Consider the following 19,340-nt stretch of genomic DNA (forward strand, 5'->3'; position numbering starts at 1 on the left):
TCTGAACTATCATTCAGCAAATGATGTCATAAGCTAACCACTATTTCCAAGTACCTTTGCACTGGAGCTACATTCTACTTATATGTTCTTCCTCCCTCCTTCCCTCCCTCCGTCCCTCCCTCTCTCCCTCCCTCCTTCCTTCTCTTCCTCCCTCTCTCCTGATGTTCTTTCCTTTCTCCCTTCCTTTCTTCTTTTCTTTCTTCCTTTCTATTTTTATTCTTCTCCCTGTCCCTCTCTCTGCTCCCTCCCCTTCTCTTTCTCCTCCTCGTTCTTCTTTTTAACATTCGTAGCACGGGAAATAAATGATTGACTTCTTCTTGTCTTATTCCAACCGATTTCATTCTCTTTTGTTTTGGAAATAGTGCTAAAAACCTCAGGAGGAAATGTTTTTTGTTCAGTGACTGATCTTGATACTTCCTGCTTCTTGTCAAGCCAGAAATAGCTCCTCAACAACTGCAACCAGGGAGTAGCAAGAAGTGCAAAAATGAAATAAAAATCTGTGTATTTCTCCACACAGAAAAAAAAAATCCATTTGTTCATTCATAAATAAATAAATATTGATTGGACTCCTCTGATGATAGGTCTTGTGCCCATGCTGGGGCTACACCAACAGACAGAGAAAGAGATGATTCCTCATATCACTGAGCTCAGAGTCCAGCTGATCAATACTTACCTTGAGAAACAGTGTTGTGGACATGATCTGTTACTCTTCCAGGCAACAGGAGGAACATTTGTTTCTCCACGTGTGTCACCATGGGGTCTGGAAGAATTAACACCATCTTCAGCTAAGAGTCAAGCCCTGACTGATCTAAATTGATTAATATAATCTTATCCCTATAGCACAGTATAGTACAATTATTGTGTCAGAGATGGACACATGAACTGTGTTGGTTCAATCAGAGATAGTATCTTTGCTTAATGATTAAGGAAGGAGAACCAACTTCTCTCTCTCTCTCTCTCTCTCTCTCTCTCTCTCTCTCTCTCTCTCTCCCCCCACCTCCCACCCTCTTTCTCTCCTCATTATCTTCCTCCCCATTCCTGCTGAATGTGAATGAGAAAGTAACAAGGCATACTGTGGCTATGAAGGGCCTAAAGTGAAAATGGAAAGCAGAAAGAAATCAGGTCCTTGGTAACATAGTAAGCTGCTGGATCAAACCCTATCTAAAGCTTCTTGATGTTTAACTCCTTCATCTAGATACAGATTTTACTTGCATTTCCTACCCCTTAGAGGTGAATGAATACTGATACACACAGGGATATATGACTTATTCAACAATTTGAGAAATACAATATTGTACTCACAAAAATGTTCCATGTAACTGAAATGACACTTTATCAAATATACTTGATTTATTTTTTATAATCATTATTCTAAATTATATTATACCCATTGGTGCCTCAAAAATTATGCCAAATAAAAGATGTGAGAAGTACTCATATAATCCTAAATACCTCCTCCACGTTCCATAGTACACTGACGCCTTTGCAAACTACCGACATGGATCAGATTGTTGTCTACATGCTAAATATTTCTGAATACTGTCCTTTTTTAAAAGCTGCATTTTGGAGTTTTGCAGTTATATTCTAAGCTTCTAGCTTCCACTCTGTGTGAAGATCATGATGCCAGCCTTTAATAGCTATTTCTTCCATATAAATTACTGCTTCTAAATCTCTTACAAGCTGGGAAACCATATTACTGAGTTTGTTAGAATTGTTTTTAAAACAAGAGTGAATGGACACTACGTAAATGCCTTGGGGGCAGGTGGCATGCAGCAAGTCTCCTGTCTATTACATATTATTATTATTATTTTTGAGACAAAGTCTCGCTCTGTCACCCAGGCTAGAGTACAGTGGTGCGATCTCGGCTCACTGCAAGCTCCACCTCCCGGGTTCATGCCATTCTCCTGCCTCAGCCTCCTGAGTAGCTGGGACTACAGGCACCCACCACCATGCCCAGCTAATTTTTTTTTTTTTTTGTATTATTAGTAGAGATGGGTTTTCACCGCATAAGCCAGGATGTTCTCGATCTCCTGACCTCATGATTCACCGGCCTTGGCCTACCAAAGTGCTGGGATTACAGGCATGAGCCACCGCGCCTGGCCCCTGTCTATTACATATTCTTAACCCTATTGTTGGAACTCTAAGGCTCCATGTTGAGGCCTGAGAAGCCAACACAGGAGATAAAAAGACAATAGAGCTGTGGGGTCCTGGGAATACTCCCTCCCCAATTCTGCTTCAATCAGTGCATTTCCATTTTTATCTGTTTTATATAACAGAGTTCAGAAAAAGATTTCATTTGAAATAAAGATTCAATTCTTTAAAGGAAAAAAAAAATGCTCCCCTATACCAGTGTATATGATGGAATACTGTACTAGTTATTTTCAGGTAGAGTATTTTCCATAGCAGAAGTAAAGTCTTGGTTTTGGAAACTTATCTACACAGTTCCAGTGAAGAGAAATAAGAAATAAGAATTGCAGTCTCTACCTAGTGGACAATGGCTTAATTTAGTTTTACTGATGTTGCTTATTCAAATCTCACCTCAACAAAATGCATCTTTGCAAGGTCAACAGTTTATTCTGTTCCATTAAATCTAAGGTGTTATCAAGATATAAGATATAAGGTGTTATGTAAGATATACCATTATTGTATGTAGAACTAAGAAAGAAAAAGCATGGCCAGTTAAACCATACACTGCGCATATCCTTTGTGCACCACTTCACATACGACAGTTCTGTGCAGTGTTTGGCCTGCTTCTGATTGCTTCCTGCCCCAGAATTTCTCTGACACTGCACTGCAGAATGCCAGGAGCCTTGACATTTACACACCTGCAACTTAAGGATGTGGGGAGGTCATGCTCCATGGAGCAACCCACAACCAACTGTAGACAACGTCCTCACAACAGATGATTCTAAGCCAAATTTCATAAAGCTCTCCACAGAAGGTCCTGGGTGAATTACTAGTCACATACAGGCTAGGTCATTCAATAACATCACCTTGCATTGATTTTCCCCCCTTCTTGTTCACTTGCTCTCTCCTGGCCCTAGAAATCCATTCTCAAATAAGCTACCTGCATGCAAACCTTTGTCTTAGGCAGGTATTGTGAATTGTAAAACATACCCCAATTTCAGAGATGCTAAATATTTTCATCTAAGAATCATGAAATATGGTAATTTATAAGAATAAAAGACAAATTTGTTAAGTAAACAGGTTGATATCAAAGACTGTCACCCTATACTTAAATAAATAAATAAATAAATAGCACTGCAATTTTATTTGTAAATGGCTCTGCTTTGCATCTCATCTACAGCCCGGGCAATGTTCCACAATGAGCACATTGATGACACTTTGCCCCTGTAAGCTCCTCAGGCTACAAAGAGGGATTAGAGAGTTCACTTCACTCTCTGCAGAGAAGCAGAAAAGTCAGTGAGAGACTTTTATGATCTCTCTCCATACCTGTTCCTCCTCTGTTAAATAAATGGCACCTCCATCCACCCAGGTGTCCATAACAGAAACTAGAAATCATCACTCATAACTCTTTTCAAGAAATAATGCTCAATTTATTATCAAGTTATGTAAAGTCTGCCTCCTTAGAATTTCTCAAATCTGTATAATTCACCTTATCTTCACTGCACCATATATTTCATGCCACCAGTATGTTTCCCTGGGCATTCATTGCCTCTGAACTGGTCTCCTACTTCTACTTTACCCTACTCCAACCCATTTTCCATACTATTCTTTTCATCCGTCAGTCCGTCCATTCGTCCATCTGTTCGTCCATCCATCCATCCATCCATCCATCCGTCCCTCCATGTGTCCATCCATCCATATGTCCATCCATCCATCTGTCCATCCATCTGCCCATCCATTCATCCATCCATCCATCCATCCATCCATCATCCATCTGTCCATCCATCCATCTGTCCATCCATCCATATGTCTGTCCACCCATTTATCATCCATTACTTTGTCAAATAATTATGGAATGTTTATATGCAGGCACTGTGCCAGAGTTTGAGGAGTCAATGTTGAACAAGAAAAATATTGTCTTTGCCCTCATGAAATTTTACAGACAAGTATAAAAATCAGGTTGCATATCTATATAAATGTTCATATATATATGTGAACATTTCAGATTATATATTTATACAAATCAACTTGACACTTTATCAAATCTACTTGATTTATTTTTGATGGTAATTATTATAAATTATATTATACACATTGGTGCCTTAAAACTTTATACCAAATAAAAGATATGGAAAGTACTCATATAATCCTAAATACCTCCTTCATGTTCCCATAGTACACAGACAACTTTGCAAACTATCGATGTGGGTTAGATTGTTGTCTACATGCTAAACATTTCTAATATTGTCCTTTATTAAAAGCTGCATTGTGGAGTTTTGCAGTTATATTCTTAGCTTTCATCCTCCAATCTGTGTGAAGATCACTATGCCAGCCTTTAATAGCTATTTCTTCCATGAAATATATTTATATATTTATATATTTATAAATATATTTTACATATATAAATGTTCCGATTTATATATATAAATTAATCTGAAATGTTCCAATTTTTATGTATTTATATATAAATGACAAATATTTCAATATTTTATATTAAATATTTAAATACTATACATAAATATTTATAAATATATAATATATACATAAATATAGATAAACTTGACAAATACTTAAATAATATATATGTATATGTATATATACATACATACATATATATTATATATATAAATTGAACATTTTATTCCCTTTCTTTAGTGATACTCAAATAACTTCCAAAATCTTAGCAGGTGAGCCCTATAAGATCTTTCACAATCTGGCCTCTCAATATCTAGTCTTGCTGCAGATCACACTGTGACGCCCTCCCTCTCTCCCTCCCCCAACACACAGGCACATCTTCTGGTCACCGGCTACAGTGGTTTTCTATCAGCTCCCGTAGCATCAAGCTCCTTCCCATCACAGGTCACCAACTTTCTCTTCTCCACCTGAAATATTCTTCCGTCTCTTCATTTCCTGGTTAACTCTGATTCCCCTTCAGAAGGAATGCCTTCTATGAAGCCTCTACTAGGCTGAATCCCTCTTTTAAGAGCACATCGCATGCTGTGGCACTCATCAAAAGTTTAATAGAAGAATACATTTTTAATTCGAGGTTTATGTTTTTTGTTAGACTGCAAACCTATTGATGGCAGAGCCTTTCTTTATTGTATATGCAATGAGCAGCTCAGTGCTTTTCACATAGTAAATGCTCTTAAAACACTTGTTAAATGTGTTTAAGAAAGATCTTCACGATAGCAAAGTAAAAAGAATATTGGACAATGATTCAGGAGGCCAAGGATCTACGCTTTATCCTTCTTACCCTTTGTGGGCTGCACATATGCCCCTTGCAAAATAAGTGGATACCTACAGAGATCTAAACTCTCTTACAGTTTCAATTCCCACAGACATAGGATTTAACAATTTAAAGGATTAAACCTCCAAATTCGAAATTTTCACAACTGCCTGAATTTCAAATGTGCTGGTCCATCACAACGCTCTCCTTAAAGTGCACTGGGCACATTTTAAGGAGTTTAAATTGAAAATATTTAATATCTAAATATATTCTTGTTTCAACTGAGATATATAACATGTATATTATATATGCCATCTGAAATGTTCAGATACATATGTAACAGATATTATATATAAACACACATATAATAGATATTATATATACACACACACATAATAGATATTATATATAAACACATATATAATATACGTATAATTTGTTGAAACATTTACCTGAGCAAATAAAAGACATGGTGTTTTTATGGTAGATTCTGAAAGGTAACTTGAAAGAAATGGTAAAAAAAAAATTAAGATTCATCTCTAAGTTAATATTATAGAATCCCAAAGCACTAGATTTTAAGGTTTTTTATAACATTCTCTTAATAACAATTTTAGTTAACCATTTATTGAATAATCATTATATTCTAATAAGATATTTTGTTCATTATCTACATAGTGCTGTGGTTTGCATGTGGGGGTCCCCTCCAAAATTCATGTTGATAAAGATGGCAACAATAGAAACCAGGGACTACTACACTGAGGGAGGAAGAGCAGAAAGGGTTGAAAAACTGTTGGTTACTATGCTCGGTACCTGGGTGATGGGATCATTCATATCCCAAATGTCAGCATCATACAATATACTCAGGTAACAGACCCGCACATGTACCCCCCTGAATCTAAAATAAAAGTTGAAAAATTTGGGAGGCTGAGGCAGCGGATCACTTGAGCCCAGGAGTTCGAGACTAGCTTGGGCAGCATGGCAAACCCCTGTCTGTACAAAAAAAAAAAAAAAAAATTAGCTGAACATGGTGGCATGAGCCTGTAATCCCAGCTACTTGGGAGGATTGATTGAGCGCGGGAGGTCAAGGCTCCAGTGAGCTGTGATTGCGCCACTGCACTCCAGCCTGGACAACAAAGTGAGACTCTATTTCAATTTTTTAGAAGTCGAAAAAAAAGTAAAATAAAAAACAAACAAACAAAAAACCAAAATTCATGTTTAAACTAAACCCCCATTGTGATGGTATTAAGAACTGAGACTTTTGGAGAAATGATTAATTCATGAGGACTCTACTCTCATGAATAAATCAATGCCCTTGAAAAGAGGCTTCAGAGAAAATTCTCTCTTTTATGCCCTTCTGTCCCTTCTGCCATGTGAGAACATGGCATTTGACCTCTTTGGAGGATGCAGCAAGAGGCTCTTACCAGGTACCAAATGCTGTGCTTGATCTTGAACTTCCCAGCTTCCAGAACTGTAAATAACAAATTTCTGTTCTTTATGAATTACCCAGTTTCAGGTATTTTATTATAGCTTCACAAATGGACTAAGTCATATAGCCATTCCAACTTTCCTTTGTTGGTATTTTGTGATGCATCTTCATTTCATCCTTTTACTTTCAACTTAGCTACAATCTTATATTCAAATTTTATCTCTTATAAATGACATATAGTTAGGTCTTTTTCAAAAAGTTAGCTTGACAATCTTATTAGGGTATGTACCTTGACTGTATTTACTGATACTCACTGGGGCTTTCTCTTTTCTAGTTCTCTATTTTTTGTTTCTTTTTTTGTTCCTTATTCTTGCTTTCCTGCATTCTTTTGGATTCGTCATATGTCTTTTATTCCATATTTTGTTCTTTAATAGTGTTTCAATTATATGTTCTTGTATTTTATTTTTAATAATTTCCCTAGATACGTCAGTATGCAATCCTGAATTTAACAGTCTATTTAAGACACTTATGAGTTTAACCACTTTTATTTTACTCTCCACCCTTTGTGCTATTGTTGATGTATCTTTTCACTCTTATGTGATAGACTCTACAAGACAGCACTATTACTGTTCCTTAAATAGCAATATTTGTTTATATTTTCCTATCTATTTATCCTTTCTGGTGTTCTTCATCTTTTCCTGCTTACACCTGGGTTCATTTTCCTTCAGCCTGAAGTATTTCCTGTAAACTATGTCTTAGAATATCTATTTGCTTGTAATAAATTATCCCATATTTTGTTTGTCTGAAAGGTCCTTATTTCACATTAATTCTTGAAAAACATTTTTACTGGGTATGGCATTATAGATTAGTAATTTTTTCCCATAAGCACTTTAATGATGTAATTACATTGTTTTTTGGCCTTAATAATTGCGAATGAATAGTTAGTTGTTAATCTAATTATTCCTTCTTTGAAGGTAATGTATCCTTTTCTTCTGGCTGTTTTTAAGAGCTTTTTTCCCTTGTTCTGTGTTTTCTAACTGTTTGAATGAGATGTGCCTATTTAATTTGTTTTTTAATCTTACTTGAGATTCATTGAGCTTCTTGAATCTGTGGGTAATGGCTTTCATAAATTTTGGAAAATTCTTGACCATTATGTATTTATATGTTTGTGTCTGCCTCACCATCCTTTTTCCTAGTGTAACACCAACTATAGGTATTAAACCTTTCTAGTGTTTTTCATATGGCTCTTATACTCTTAAACTCCCCTTTGTTCCTTTCATTCTTTCTTCTCTTTGTGCTTTGTGGATATTATTCATTGGCCAGTCTTTGAGTTTAATAATTATGCCTTCTGTTACATCCACAGTTCTGTTTGAAAATTGTATTTGAAGTTCTAGAATGTTCATTTGATTGTTTTTATATACTACAACTCTTGGTTGAAATTCTAAAAATGTTCATCTTTTAAAACTACCTTGTCAATTTTCACCTCTATTTTCCTTAGCATATTAACCATAGTTATTTCAAACTCCTCATTTGCAAACTTCAATATCTGGATTATCTGCAGGTCTGTTACTACTCGATTTTTTTTTTCTTGATTATTGCTCGTGTTTCTCTGCCTATTTTGTGTCTAGCAATTTTTATCCTATTCTGGACATTTAGAAAAAGAACTATAAGGTCTTCATACGATATTTCCTATCAATAGGGGTTCCCCTTCTCATTTTGTAGACAGATACAGTGATAAGCAAATCTCTATAATCCTGTAAGGAATTAGTTGGGTTTGGATTGGGTTGGAGTTTTAGTAAGATGTATTACATCTTTGGTTGCTCAGACGTGACCCTCCTAGGCTTTTGACTGGGAGCCTTGAAGTCTCAATTTCTTCAACTCTAGAAGTGTTAATATTTCCAGATTTTGAACTGAGTTCTTTAGCTTCACATATTATACAAATTATTGGTTATGTAGGTTTTGTAGATTCTATTCCCTCTAGTGAGATCTTTTTCTCCTAAGTCCCTAGGATGACCAATTCATGATGGTTTTCCTGGAACTCTCTTGGTGTTAAAACTGAAAGACCCACATTCTGGGAACTCCCTAAGCCCCAGGTAAATTAATACAATCGGTCACACTATAATCACCACAAGACAGCAGGAGTTTTCACTTTTCCTTTCTTTCTCAGGCCCCAGTCTCTCACGCCTTCCTAGAACTCAGCAAGTTTCCCTTGTATTTGAGCTCCTCTATTTTCCAGTTTATCATTCCAGATTTTGACTGCCAAAAAACTGCTGACTTGTTTTTCCTTTATACAATCCCTCAATTTGGTTTAAGTTCAGTTCTTAGGCCACTCGCAGTGATAATATCTTTGATATTTGTCCCCTCCAAATTTCATGTTAAAATGGCTTCCCCAATTTTGGAGGTGGAAACTAACGGGAAGTGTTTGGGTCATGGGAGAGGATCCCTCATGAATGGCTTAAGTACTGTCCCTATAGTAATGAGTGAATTCCCATTTTATTAGTTAATATGAGAGCTAGTTGTTCAAAAGAGCATGGTACCTCCTTTCTCTCTCTCTTGTTCTCTCTCTCACCATATAATGCCAGCTCCCCTGCCCCTTTCACCATGGCTGGAAGCTTCCTGCTGCCCTAACCAGAAGCAGATGCTGGTGCCATTCTTCTTTTATAGTCTGTAAAACTATGAGCCAAATAAGCCTCTTTTAATTATAAGTTACCCAGCCTCAGGTATTCCTTTATCACAGTGCAAACCAAACTAGTACACCCAGAAATTGCAAATGCCTCCAGTTAAGAAAGCTGCCAGGGACCATTAGATTTTCTACAAAGAAAACCCGGAGTTTTAGTTAGTCTAGTTCTTTGTTTCTGTAGCCTTTCTTTGCTTTAAAAGTTGATTTTTGTAATTTATCCTTTTTGCTTGGTTGGTGCAATGAGAATTTTGGCCTGCCATGTCTGATTAGCCAACTTTGAAGTTGAAGTCTACAGATTATGTCTCTTAATATGTAAACTTGAAAGATAGGTGCTATAATTATCTCCACTTTACACAGGTATTGGGAGGTTAAATGAGTTTCACAAAATCATGTTGCTTCTAAGAGTCTATCTGGAACCCAAGACTGTCAAGCTCCAGAGCTTTTATTCCCTAAATTATATTAGTATAACTTTAAAAACTAATTATAAATAGTATAATTTTCAGATACCAAGGTTCTGAAAACTTAATTGACTTGCCCAAGACCCTAGGGAAAGTTTGAGACAGAGCCAGGATGAAACTTCAGAGCTCTTGGGCCAATGTTTCTTTCAGAGCCACATAAGAGGACATCCACCATAATATATACATAAAGAAACTGGTAATACTCTAGATGCAGGCATTATGCAAAGGAAAAATACTTGTGATAAATTTCATACATCATTAATTGCCACCCTGCATGTGGGGATTTTCACTAATTTATGTTGTGCACACGTGGTCATAATTTATCTAAGGGCTGATACACATAAACATAACCAGCAAAAAATGTGTTAAAATGTATGTTTTTAAAAAAATAATAAATAAAATATAGTCTTCAAATATGCTAGCTGCAGTGCCTTTTTCTTCCTCAAGTGGGATTGCTTTTCCTCATAAAACATCACAAGGGGGGTAGAACTCTTCAAAACTGAAGCTACTAAGAATGCTGATTTCAAATGGTGGTGGGGAGAGGAAGGGAAGGATCTTAAGGGTTTTATTTAAGAATCTTATTTCTTTCAATTAGGCTGATCTGATTCTTGCCTGTGGATCATTTTCTTCCTCCAGTGAAGGAAGTATCACCACAGAGACTAAGGAAATGACTTCCTTTGAGTGAGGATAAAGCAAGACAATATCAAAATGAGGGAATTAGTGTAAGAACAGAATATAATCCCCTACCTCCAACTCTCTCCCCTGTTGGTTTGCTCTGTGTTGCACAGTGCCTGCTCTTAAGGCTTCTCATATGGACTAAAGTACTGCATTGGTGAAGTTTTTGTTAATATAGAGATATTTCCTAGCATAGAAGGGGTGGTGGGCACAAGAATAAGATTTCATTGTATAGCGGAAGTAAAGTTGGGAGGTCCTAGCGAGGAGATCCTGATGAATTAAGGAAAAGTAGTGTCATCCAGTGTAAATCTGAGACACTAAAGAGCAGGAATGACATTTGGCCTCATCCTTTCCCAGCATCCATTGCCCTAGTGAGATCCTCAAGGGAAAACTTAGCTTTGGGCCACACTACTTTAGGACCTATGGCATGCCAAAGTCCACCGCCCTAGCAACGATATGATAGGTATTGTTTTAGGAGCCGGGAACACAGTGATAAAAATGACAGGCACGACTATTTCCTGAAATTCCTGCACTTAGGAATGATGGGGAATATATGCTGGCCAGAAAATAAGTATACATAAACACACAAACCAAGTACATGCGTCTATTACGCATCCAATCTGTGCCATGGATTTTCTCCGAATTCTCTGATATCCTCAGAGTGTACACAATACCTTAGCAAAGAAGTGAACAGTACTTTGTATGTCTACAGCTACTAGCATCCACCCAGGTCAATGTCCTAATGTCTCCAAGTAAGCCCCAAACATCTCAGCAGCTGTATTCTGGCAGCAGAGACGCGGCTGTCTATTCCCAGATGTGTGCCATTCGATCGCTAAAAAGGAGAGCAAGAAAGAGAAGCAATATAGGGGGAGGAGCAAACTGCGGGAGTTAGAGAGAAGAAAGGGGATACAAGCAAGAGAGGTGGAAGAGTGTGTAATACTGGATGAACTGTTGGGCATTTGGAAGCTCTGTGACCTTTCAGAAACTTCACCAAAATTCTCATCTTCAGAGATACGCAATATACTGACTTCCTTTTGCAAGACATCTGTGAAGGTCAAGACACTCTCCAAGCACTCCTTTCCTGCCTGCTGTCCCCAGCCTAACACTACGCATGAGGAAATAACCAGCAGCCATCAAAGATTGGCCTCGGCACATCCTCCTACACCACCAGGACTGCTGGGAGGTGGTGAACTGCATTTTCTTCTTTTTCTGTGGCTTCTGAGTGCAGATCTCCATTTGTGTAGAGGCAATGAATGGTAAATATCAAGTCCTTGACTTTCTTAGACCTGTGGGACTGGTGTAGAAAAAAATAAAAGCACTCTCAATAGTTTTATGCTCCTTTCTGAAGCTGACCTCTCCTCTCTGTTTGGAGTTCCTCTGCCTGGTGTACAGAGAAATAATAAAACATGGCAGAGTACAGTCCAGGGTTAAAATGTCATACATCCACTTTGGACTGTATTATGAAATGGTACCATGAGACTCAGGATCAGTCTTAAGCCTCAAATCTGAGTTCCTTTCCCTTCTGCTGCTGCTTAAATTTTTGCCCTAGCGTTTTGTAAGTTGGCTCCATCTTCCCCAGGAATATATAGAAGGTGTCAGTTTATATTGCAGGTTCCAACATCAAACTTTTTTAGTTAAAGTCCCAGCATAATACTTTACTATGCATGTGGTCATGGCAAAATTACTTCCCCTGAGTAAGCCTCAGTTTTCTCATCTGCAAATGGGAACCAATGATAATGCCTATTCATAAGGTAGCTTTAAAGGTTAAGTGGAATTTTAAAAAAACTCTCTTAGCACGGTGTCTAGAAAACAGTAAACACGAAAGCATATCTGCTGTTAGTTTTATATATGCATATAAGCACATATATATCTATATCTTGGGGAGGGAGGGATTCATCAAGTTTGATCAATAACTTGAGTAGTACACATACACACATACACACACGTATGCATGCATACATTTTTTATATATATGTGTGTGTGTGCGTATATATATATATATATATTTCTTTTTTTTTTTTTTTTTGAGGCAGAGTCTTGCTCTGTTGCCCAGGCTGGAATGCAGTGGTGGGATCTCGGCTCACTGCAAGCTCCATCTCCCAGGTTCACGCCATTCTCCTGCCTCAGTCTCCTGAGTAGCTGGGACTAAAGGCGTCCGCCACCACGCCCAGCTATTTTTTTTGTATTTTTAGTAGAGATGGGGTTTCACCGTGTTAGCCAGGATGGTCTTGATCTCCTGACCTCGTGATCCACCTGCCTCGGCCTCCCAAAGTGTTGGGATCACAGGCATGAGCCACCACGCTCGGCCACGTACATATATGTTAAACTCCAGTTGTTGACTTCATCTGCCACCCAGTGTGACATGTTTATCCTCTAGTGTCACATGAGCCTGCCTCACCACTGTGCCCTAAGCCAAGCAAGGCCCTAGAGAGAGTGAAACTACTGGCATTAGGACCAAGGAAACCCAGCTTGGAAGCAACACATTCAAGAAATAGGAAGCAACACATTCAAGATTTTTTTCTTGTTTCTGCCTAAATCTCTGTGAGTCTTTTGCCTACTGGGTGAAGACTTCTTTTATCTAATGTATAAGATTCGCCTCTATCTTCAGCATTTATTTTCTCTCCCAGAACATGTCATGGTGACTCCTTTAGTGAAAGAACACATTCTTTCCTGCTGATTCGCCACATACTCCCTCTCCATGCCTGCCACCCAGACACCCGCTCCTAGTATCAACCCTCCCACAAGTCCACTTAGGTTCTATGTCCACCAAGTCCACAGGCAAAATGAACCCTTAAGGGCTCTTAGCGTTGCCCCACTCTGTTCCCCTCCAAGTCCCTTCCGCCTCGTCCCGTGGTGTTCTTCCCACGGTATCCCAGGCTCCTCCCCACAATCACATCTGTCATCAACTTTTCGGTCCCACAATTGTTCTGTCCTTTCTCAGCAAACTTGTGGCTCATTATAAAATGAACATCCCCTAAACCCACAAGCATGCATGTCCATGTGAACACCCACGTATCCATACACACACAGAACTTTTCTTTACATTGGAGATAGAACAACGGGGTGCAGCATACATACAACTGACGGAAAGAATCAGGAAGTACAAATTGTTTTGTTTTCATTCCATGCTGTGGGGTTAACACATAGGTGAAGCCAAATCAGAAGGTAGTGGCTTTTAACCTTTCCTTGATCATGGACCCTTGTAGAATATTACAAAAGTTATGAACACTCATCTTCAAGAAAATGTCCATATGCCCAGGACTTTGCACATAATTTCAGTAGAGGGGGTTGGACTTAGATCCCATATATCTTTAGGTCCCCAGGTTAGGACTTTTAAGTATAGAGAGGTACATTGAGTGCTATAATAAATAAATAAGTTAAGTAAGTAAATAAAATAATCCTAGTTATTGAATGTCTACAATGTGCCCAGAACTTCACTTGTAGTTTCTCTAAAGTTCTCAGTACCCTTCCAAGTTAGATATTACTGTTTCCATTTTGTAAATTAAGAAACTGGGGCTCAAAGATATTAGACTATCTCAAAGCCATTCAGCTGGTGAAGAAAAGAGCTGGGATTTGGTCTAAATGATTGATCCTTTCCCCTTTTACACTGCCCTCTGGTCTTTGGACTCTAAACGGGCTCCAGTTCTGTACCATCAACTATTCCAGTTCCTTTTATATTTAGTGGCTTTACAGTGAGGTCTCTGAACATTTATAGAGTTAATTCAAACGAAAGGCCTTGATTTAATGCCAGGAGAGTGACTATAATTAACTGCAGATGATTCCATGCTAGCTCTAGTCATCATCTCTGACAATACCACTCAGATGCAGAATTGTATGTGGTCTCTGGAGCATTCTAGACCATGATTCCCATACACTGAACCCTCCACGTAATTTACACAGAAACATCCCTGCATCCCTTAGTTTTTTATAGACTTGTCTCAATAGAATTGAAAGGCTTTGATGCAGTGCCTAATTTTCAATGCCTATTGTCTTTTTAAAAAAGAGCACGCACAAGTGTAGCCCAACACACCTTTGAAGCTGTCATCATGTCCGCATTCTGAAATGTAATGACCATAGGATTTGCCTTCCAATTCTAACTATTTCTACTTAAGGAAGGAAATTTACACAGTGGGAAAATATGTTGCCCTTTGCTTTGTTTCGTTTCCTTCTGGGGGAGAGTTATTCATGTGTGTCTTGAATACAATAAGAAATAGCACATGCTACTATCAGGATGTTTTCAGAAACATTATTTTGAGCTTTTATTCTCATAGCTAAACTCCACTGTGATTCTCACGTGACAAGAGTAAACTATTAATAGGATTCCAACTTTTTTTTTCTAGTAGACCCTGGAGAAGTCTCCTTTGCCATGTGAGTGAAGGGCAGATCAGATCTTGACATGACACATCGATTTAGTTTCCAAAACAGTAACTTTACTAAGTAAATCATTTCAGCGCTTGATTGTTATTTATACATGCAAATCTGGTTTTCATTTGTTAGGCTCGGACAAGGGGAAAGCTAATAATCTCATCCAAAGCTGAGTATGTTCCATCCTGGAAATGTCACAAGGTTCACAATCACATAACCTGCACTCTGCCATGGGTAGATAAACAAACACCTCCCGAATCCATCCTACAGACAAACAGCACTGAGATAGGAGAACTCTGGGGTATTTGCAAGGATGAGTCTCAACTCAGGCCAATGACTCCTTGGCTTTTTCCTAGCATTATGTAATTCTTTTCCAATGGTTGTATACTGAGAGGAGGAAAGTGGAGAAAGATGAGAAAAAAATGGATAGTTAAAAATTCTGGGCAAGTAAATATTAATAGCTTCAACATAAATTACAGGAACTAGATTTGTAAATTGGGTTATTCTCATAGTAAGAAATCTGATTATATCTGAAGAGGTTCCAATGTTATAAGCAAGATATATGGGCTCTGGGAAGATACATCCATCTCCAATATTTCCCACACTGACATGAAAGTCCACCAGTAATTCCTTGTTTTAAGCATGGTCCTATCTTTTATAATTCTCTTTTAGTGTGCAAATAACATAGCAAGTTCCATGCTCCTTTGGTGGCAGGATGGGCTCTGTGTTCTCTTCATTTCCTCTGACCCTCCCTCTCTCACTTTTGGTGGGAAGGAGGTCTTCTCACATAACAGTGCATGAGTTAGGCTATGTAAGAACAAGAGAGAAGTTCCTGAGTTTTGTTAGTGCCCCACTGTTCCTCTGACACCCCGAAGATTCAGACAAAAAGAGCCTGGTTATTTCCATGAAGAAAGGTGCATACTTGAAATGGGACTGTTTCTATAACAAGGAAAACTATAGTATATAGCTGGGAACCTGGGAAAATGTAAAAAAGAAGGAGGGAAAGAAATCAAGGGAACATCCCAGTTCTCTTGAAAGGTTCCCCAAGAGAAAGTGAGAAAGATACCTTCGTCCTTCCTGGATTTCAAACATTCATCATTGGCCTCAAGATAACATTGTGTCTTTCTTGTTGATGGGCCCATCCCACATGCCTGGCAGCTGTTACGGAGGGTGTCAGTAGCATTAGTTATTTCATTACGTAGCTTTTCTTCCCAGCCTCACAGACTGAAGCTCAGGAAAACACTAAAAGAAGGAGGCAGGGGTCATCAGGTGGGCTAGAAGGGGAGCAGCCATTCCTTGTTTAAAACCAAACTTTAGTCCAGGCCTCATTTAGAAGTTTCAGCAGATTCTCCTTTGCAGAAAAAGAAGGTTTTTTTTTTTTTTTCCTTCTCCTCCCAGACAAGTCCTTGGTGGGTTTATTCCAGGTTCTATGAGCAACAGTCCACTTTTAGAAAATCGATCAGATCCCATACTGTGGAATTCCAACTCGTAGGTGTTCACAGAGCTTCTCGATTTGTGAGGAGGTGGTCACATGGCCCCAGCACAAAGAGCATTTGGGTTTTATAGGCAGCTGAAGAAGGCAGTGTAGTTTTTGCGAAAAGACCAAAGATGCGGGATGCTTGAGCACCCTCTTAGGCAATAAGAATTGGAGCATCAGAGCAGGGTCCTCTCAGCTTCCTTCACTTGGTGGTTGGTTTCCGCTTGATTTTATATTGCTACTTTGGATTTAATTTGTTCCAGTTCTAAGAGGATTATGTTTTTAGTACCATCCTTGTGATGATTAATGTGTACTAATTGTTTTACCTTTGAATCGAGACTCTTTGGAGCTGTCTAGGCAAAAATCTCCCTTTTGTAGGAGGCAGGGCTGATGAGCAAGAATCCCAGGGGGACCTCCGCTCTGCTTCAGGTTGATGTGAGGAGAGAGATTAAAGAAAGTGTGGAAAGTAGCTTTCTTTTTGATTGTACCCCAGTGGAAATCGTGTTGTCCCACACATTGTATTAACTATTCTGGTGACTTAAAAAGTAGAATCAGTCTGAGCATTTAAAGGGGCCCTAATGAGAACCTTTACTGCTATGGGGCTTGCTTTTGTCACATTACAGGAAGCAGGGCTGTGATTTGTCACTAATTTTCATCTCGGTTGCCTGGCTCCGACAAGAGGCTGGTAGCCTAACGAGCAATGTAAATCAAATCTCTTTCTGTCCACTGATTCTCAGGTGGGTGTAGACCATGGAGATGGGGTAGACTGGAGGACAGCAACAGATAACAGCAGGTAAATAACACAGCCAGGGATGTCCCCTTGCTAGGGATCAACCCAGAGATCTCTTTATTCTGAGATTTTGTTCAAACCTTATGACTCTACAGACATTAAGTAGCAAGTAGCTTTCTGAGTTTCTAGAAGGCATATTTAAATTCACTTTAAATATCTGTAAGTTTCCTTTCACGAACATGTCCCAAAATTGCCCCCAATGTTCTTATGAATGATCCCACTAAAGAAACAGAAAAGAAAGGGAGAAAAAAGGAGAGAAGGGAAAAAAGACAAAGACAAGCGATTGTGCAATTTTATAAGGTTCTCTTTTAACAGCGTAATTACAATTTCAGTTGTCACTCAGAAAGGTTGAATGACAGATTCTAGCCAGTTGCTTGTGAAGCTGGCAGCATGTCAGGAATTACATGGGGAACTCTGTGAAAAGCACAAGTCCCTTGGCCCCAAACCCATTCCATAATCCCTTACCTACCCACCTCCTGCCCAATATAGGCCCAGGGGAGAGCCCAGGCAGTTTTTATTTTTAAAGAGTCCTAGGTGATTTCTAACAGACTGTCCAAGACCAGCTATGGAGAACCAGTGGAGGGGATGGAACATCTTTAAATATATTCCACTCAACTGGTTAAGTGCTGACATTGGCTGCCATGTGTCTGCATTGGGCTTGGTATGCATTTCCTCACAACCAAGGAAAACGATTTCTACTAATTTCCCATGGTAATTCTCAACTGTGAAAGAAGCAAAGAATATCTAACATACACCTGTGGTTCTCTTTATTTAGATATTTTAAATGTGAAAGTCATTTACAAAACAAAAGTAGACACATTGTTGGTTTGCTAACAGAATTGGGGGCTTGTGAACTTCGTAGGGCAAAGAATGCAGGAAAGCATGTTTTTGGCAGCAGACAGAGGCTGAGACTAAGGGGACCAACTTGTCCTGGTTTTCCTATGATTTCTCCTGTTTTAAAATTGAAAAGTGGGACTGTTCTGGTTTGAAACCTGTAAGTCCCACATTCTGGGAAGCCCCTCAGTCCCAAGAACACCAGGACAGTTGGCTACCTACATGAGAATGTCCATATCAATGCAATCAAGAGGGTCAATTCTATTGGCACAATCAGTCAATTCACACCAGTGATTGTCTGTACTGACCTCTTGCCTAGATTGGCTGGCTGTTGTTTTGATGCTGCTGATTTTGATGCTCTGATCAGTACAGAGCAAATGGTCAAATACCTGAAGAAGAACTCACTGAAGAGTGTCAGAAGCCCTGAGTCAGGGCTCTGATGTTCCCACATCTTGTTGCGTGATTTCAGACATCATCCCTGGGCCTAAATTCTGTCCTCTGGGATAAAATTGGTACAAACAGGTTGTAAACATTAACATTCAAATTTTATAATACACATGGAAGCACACTATAAATTTTAAAGCTCTGCATGAATGACTAAATGTACATGGATCACAAAGCCAGAACCATAGTAGGAGAAAAATTATTTTCCTGGGAGAGACTACTGGAATGGAAAGAGCACAGTTTATGAATTGGCTGGATCAGGACTGCAAGCTCAACTCTTAAGCAAATAGATAGGTTTCCTTAAGCACAATCCTGAAGGTGGCATCCTTCTTAGTTTATGAAATCCTGAGTTTTATCAGGTGATTCTGGATCCAGCCCAAGGGAACAAATCCACCTAGGCTAAGCCAACTATGGCATCCCTACTGCTCTTTGCTAGTGACTTGTGTAGGTGTGGGTCATGTGACTCACAGTGAGTGAAACATAGGAGCAGTCTGCTCCCTGACGCAGGTTTATCCTGCTCAATAAAAGAGATAGTAGCCAAAGAAGAAATCCCTTTTTGCTTCTCTTCCTGTCTTCCTGCTTGGGACATCACGTGTGAAGATGCAATAACAGGGGCCCCCATCTTGAACCTGGAAGAGAGACGAATGTGGAGCATCACAAAATGGAGAGATGAAAGAAGACTGGGTCCTTGAGAACATGGCTAAACATTCAGAACTGCCCACCTTGTGGGTTTATTGTTCGGTGAGAAATATTCCGATCCTTAAAGCATAGCTACTCAGAGCATCAATCATAGCACGGTGTGATTCCATGAACTGTTTGTTACTGGTCCACATTGAGT

The 19,340-nt window shown here is 38.9% G+C and overlaps 2 long non-coding RNA genes across 6 annotated transcripts in view; one reads left to right on the forward strand and one right to left on the reverse strand.

Moving 5' to 3' along the window:
* The window catches only part of LOC105482357 (uncharacterized), a 204,357-nt gene that overhangs the window by 85,256 nt on the left and 99,761 nt on the right, over positions 1–19,340 (reverse strand). The window contains exon 3 of one of the 5 annotated variants that reach the window (XR_011624525.1): positions 674–760. The exons of the other annotated variants lie outside the window; for them this stretch is intronic. This is a non-coding gene — a long non-coding RNA (uncharacterized lncRNA). The remainder of the gene's footprint in view (positions 1–673; positions 761–19,340) is intronic. 5 annotated transcript variants of the gene reach the window in all.
* The window catches only part of LOC139363721 (uncharacterized), a 42,077-nt gene that overhangs the window by 1,091 nt on the left and 21,646 nt on the right, over positions 1–19,340 (forward strand). The gene's annotated exons all lie outside the window — the stretch shown is intronic.

Source organism: Macaca nemestrina, chromosome 6 (genome assembly GCF_043159975.1).
Source record: "Macaca nemestrina isolate mMacNem1 chromosome 6, mMacNem.hap1, whole genome shotgun sequence".
In the NCBI taxonomy this organism is placed as follows: domain Eukaryota; kingdom Metazoa; phylum Chordata; class Mammalia; order Primates; family Cercopithecidae; genus Macaca; species Macaca nemestrina.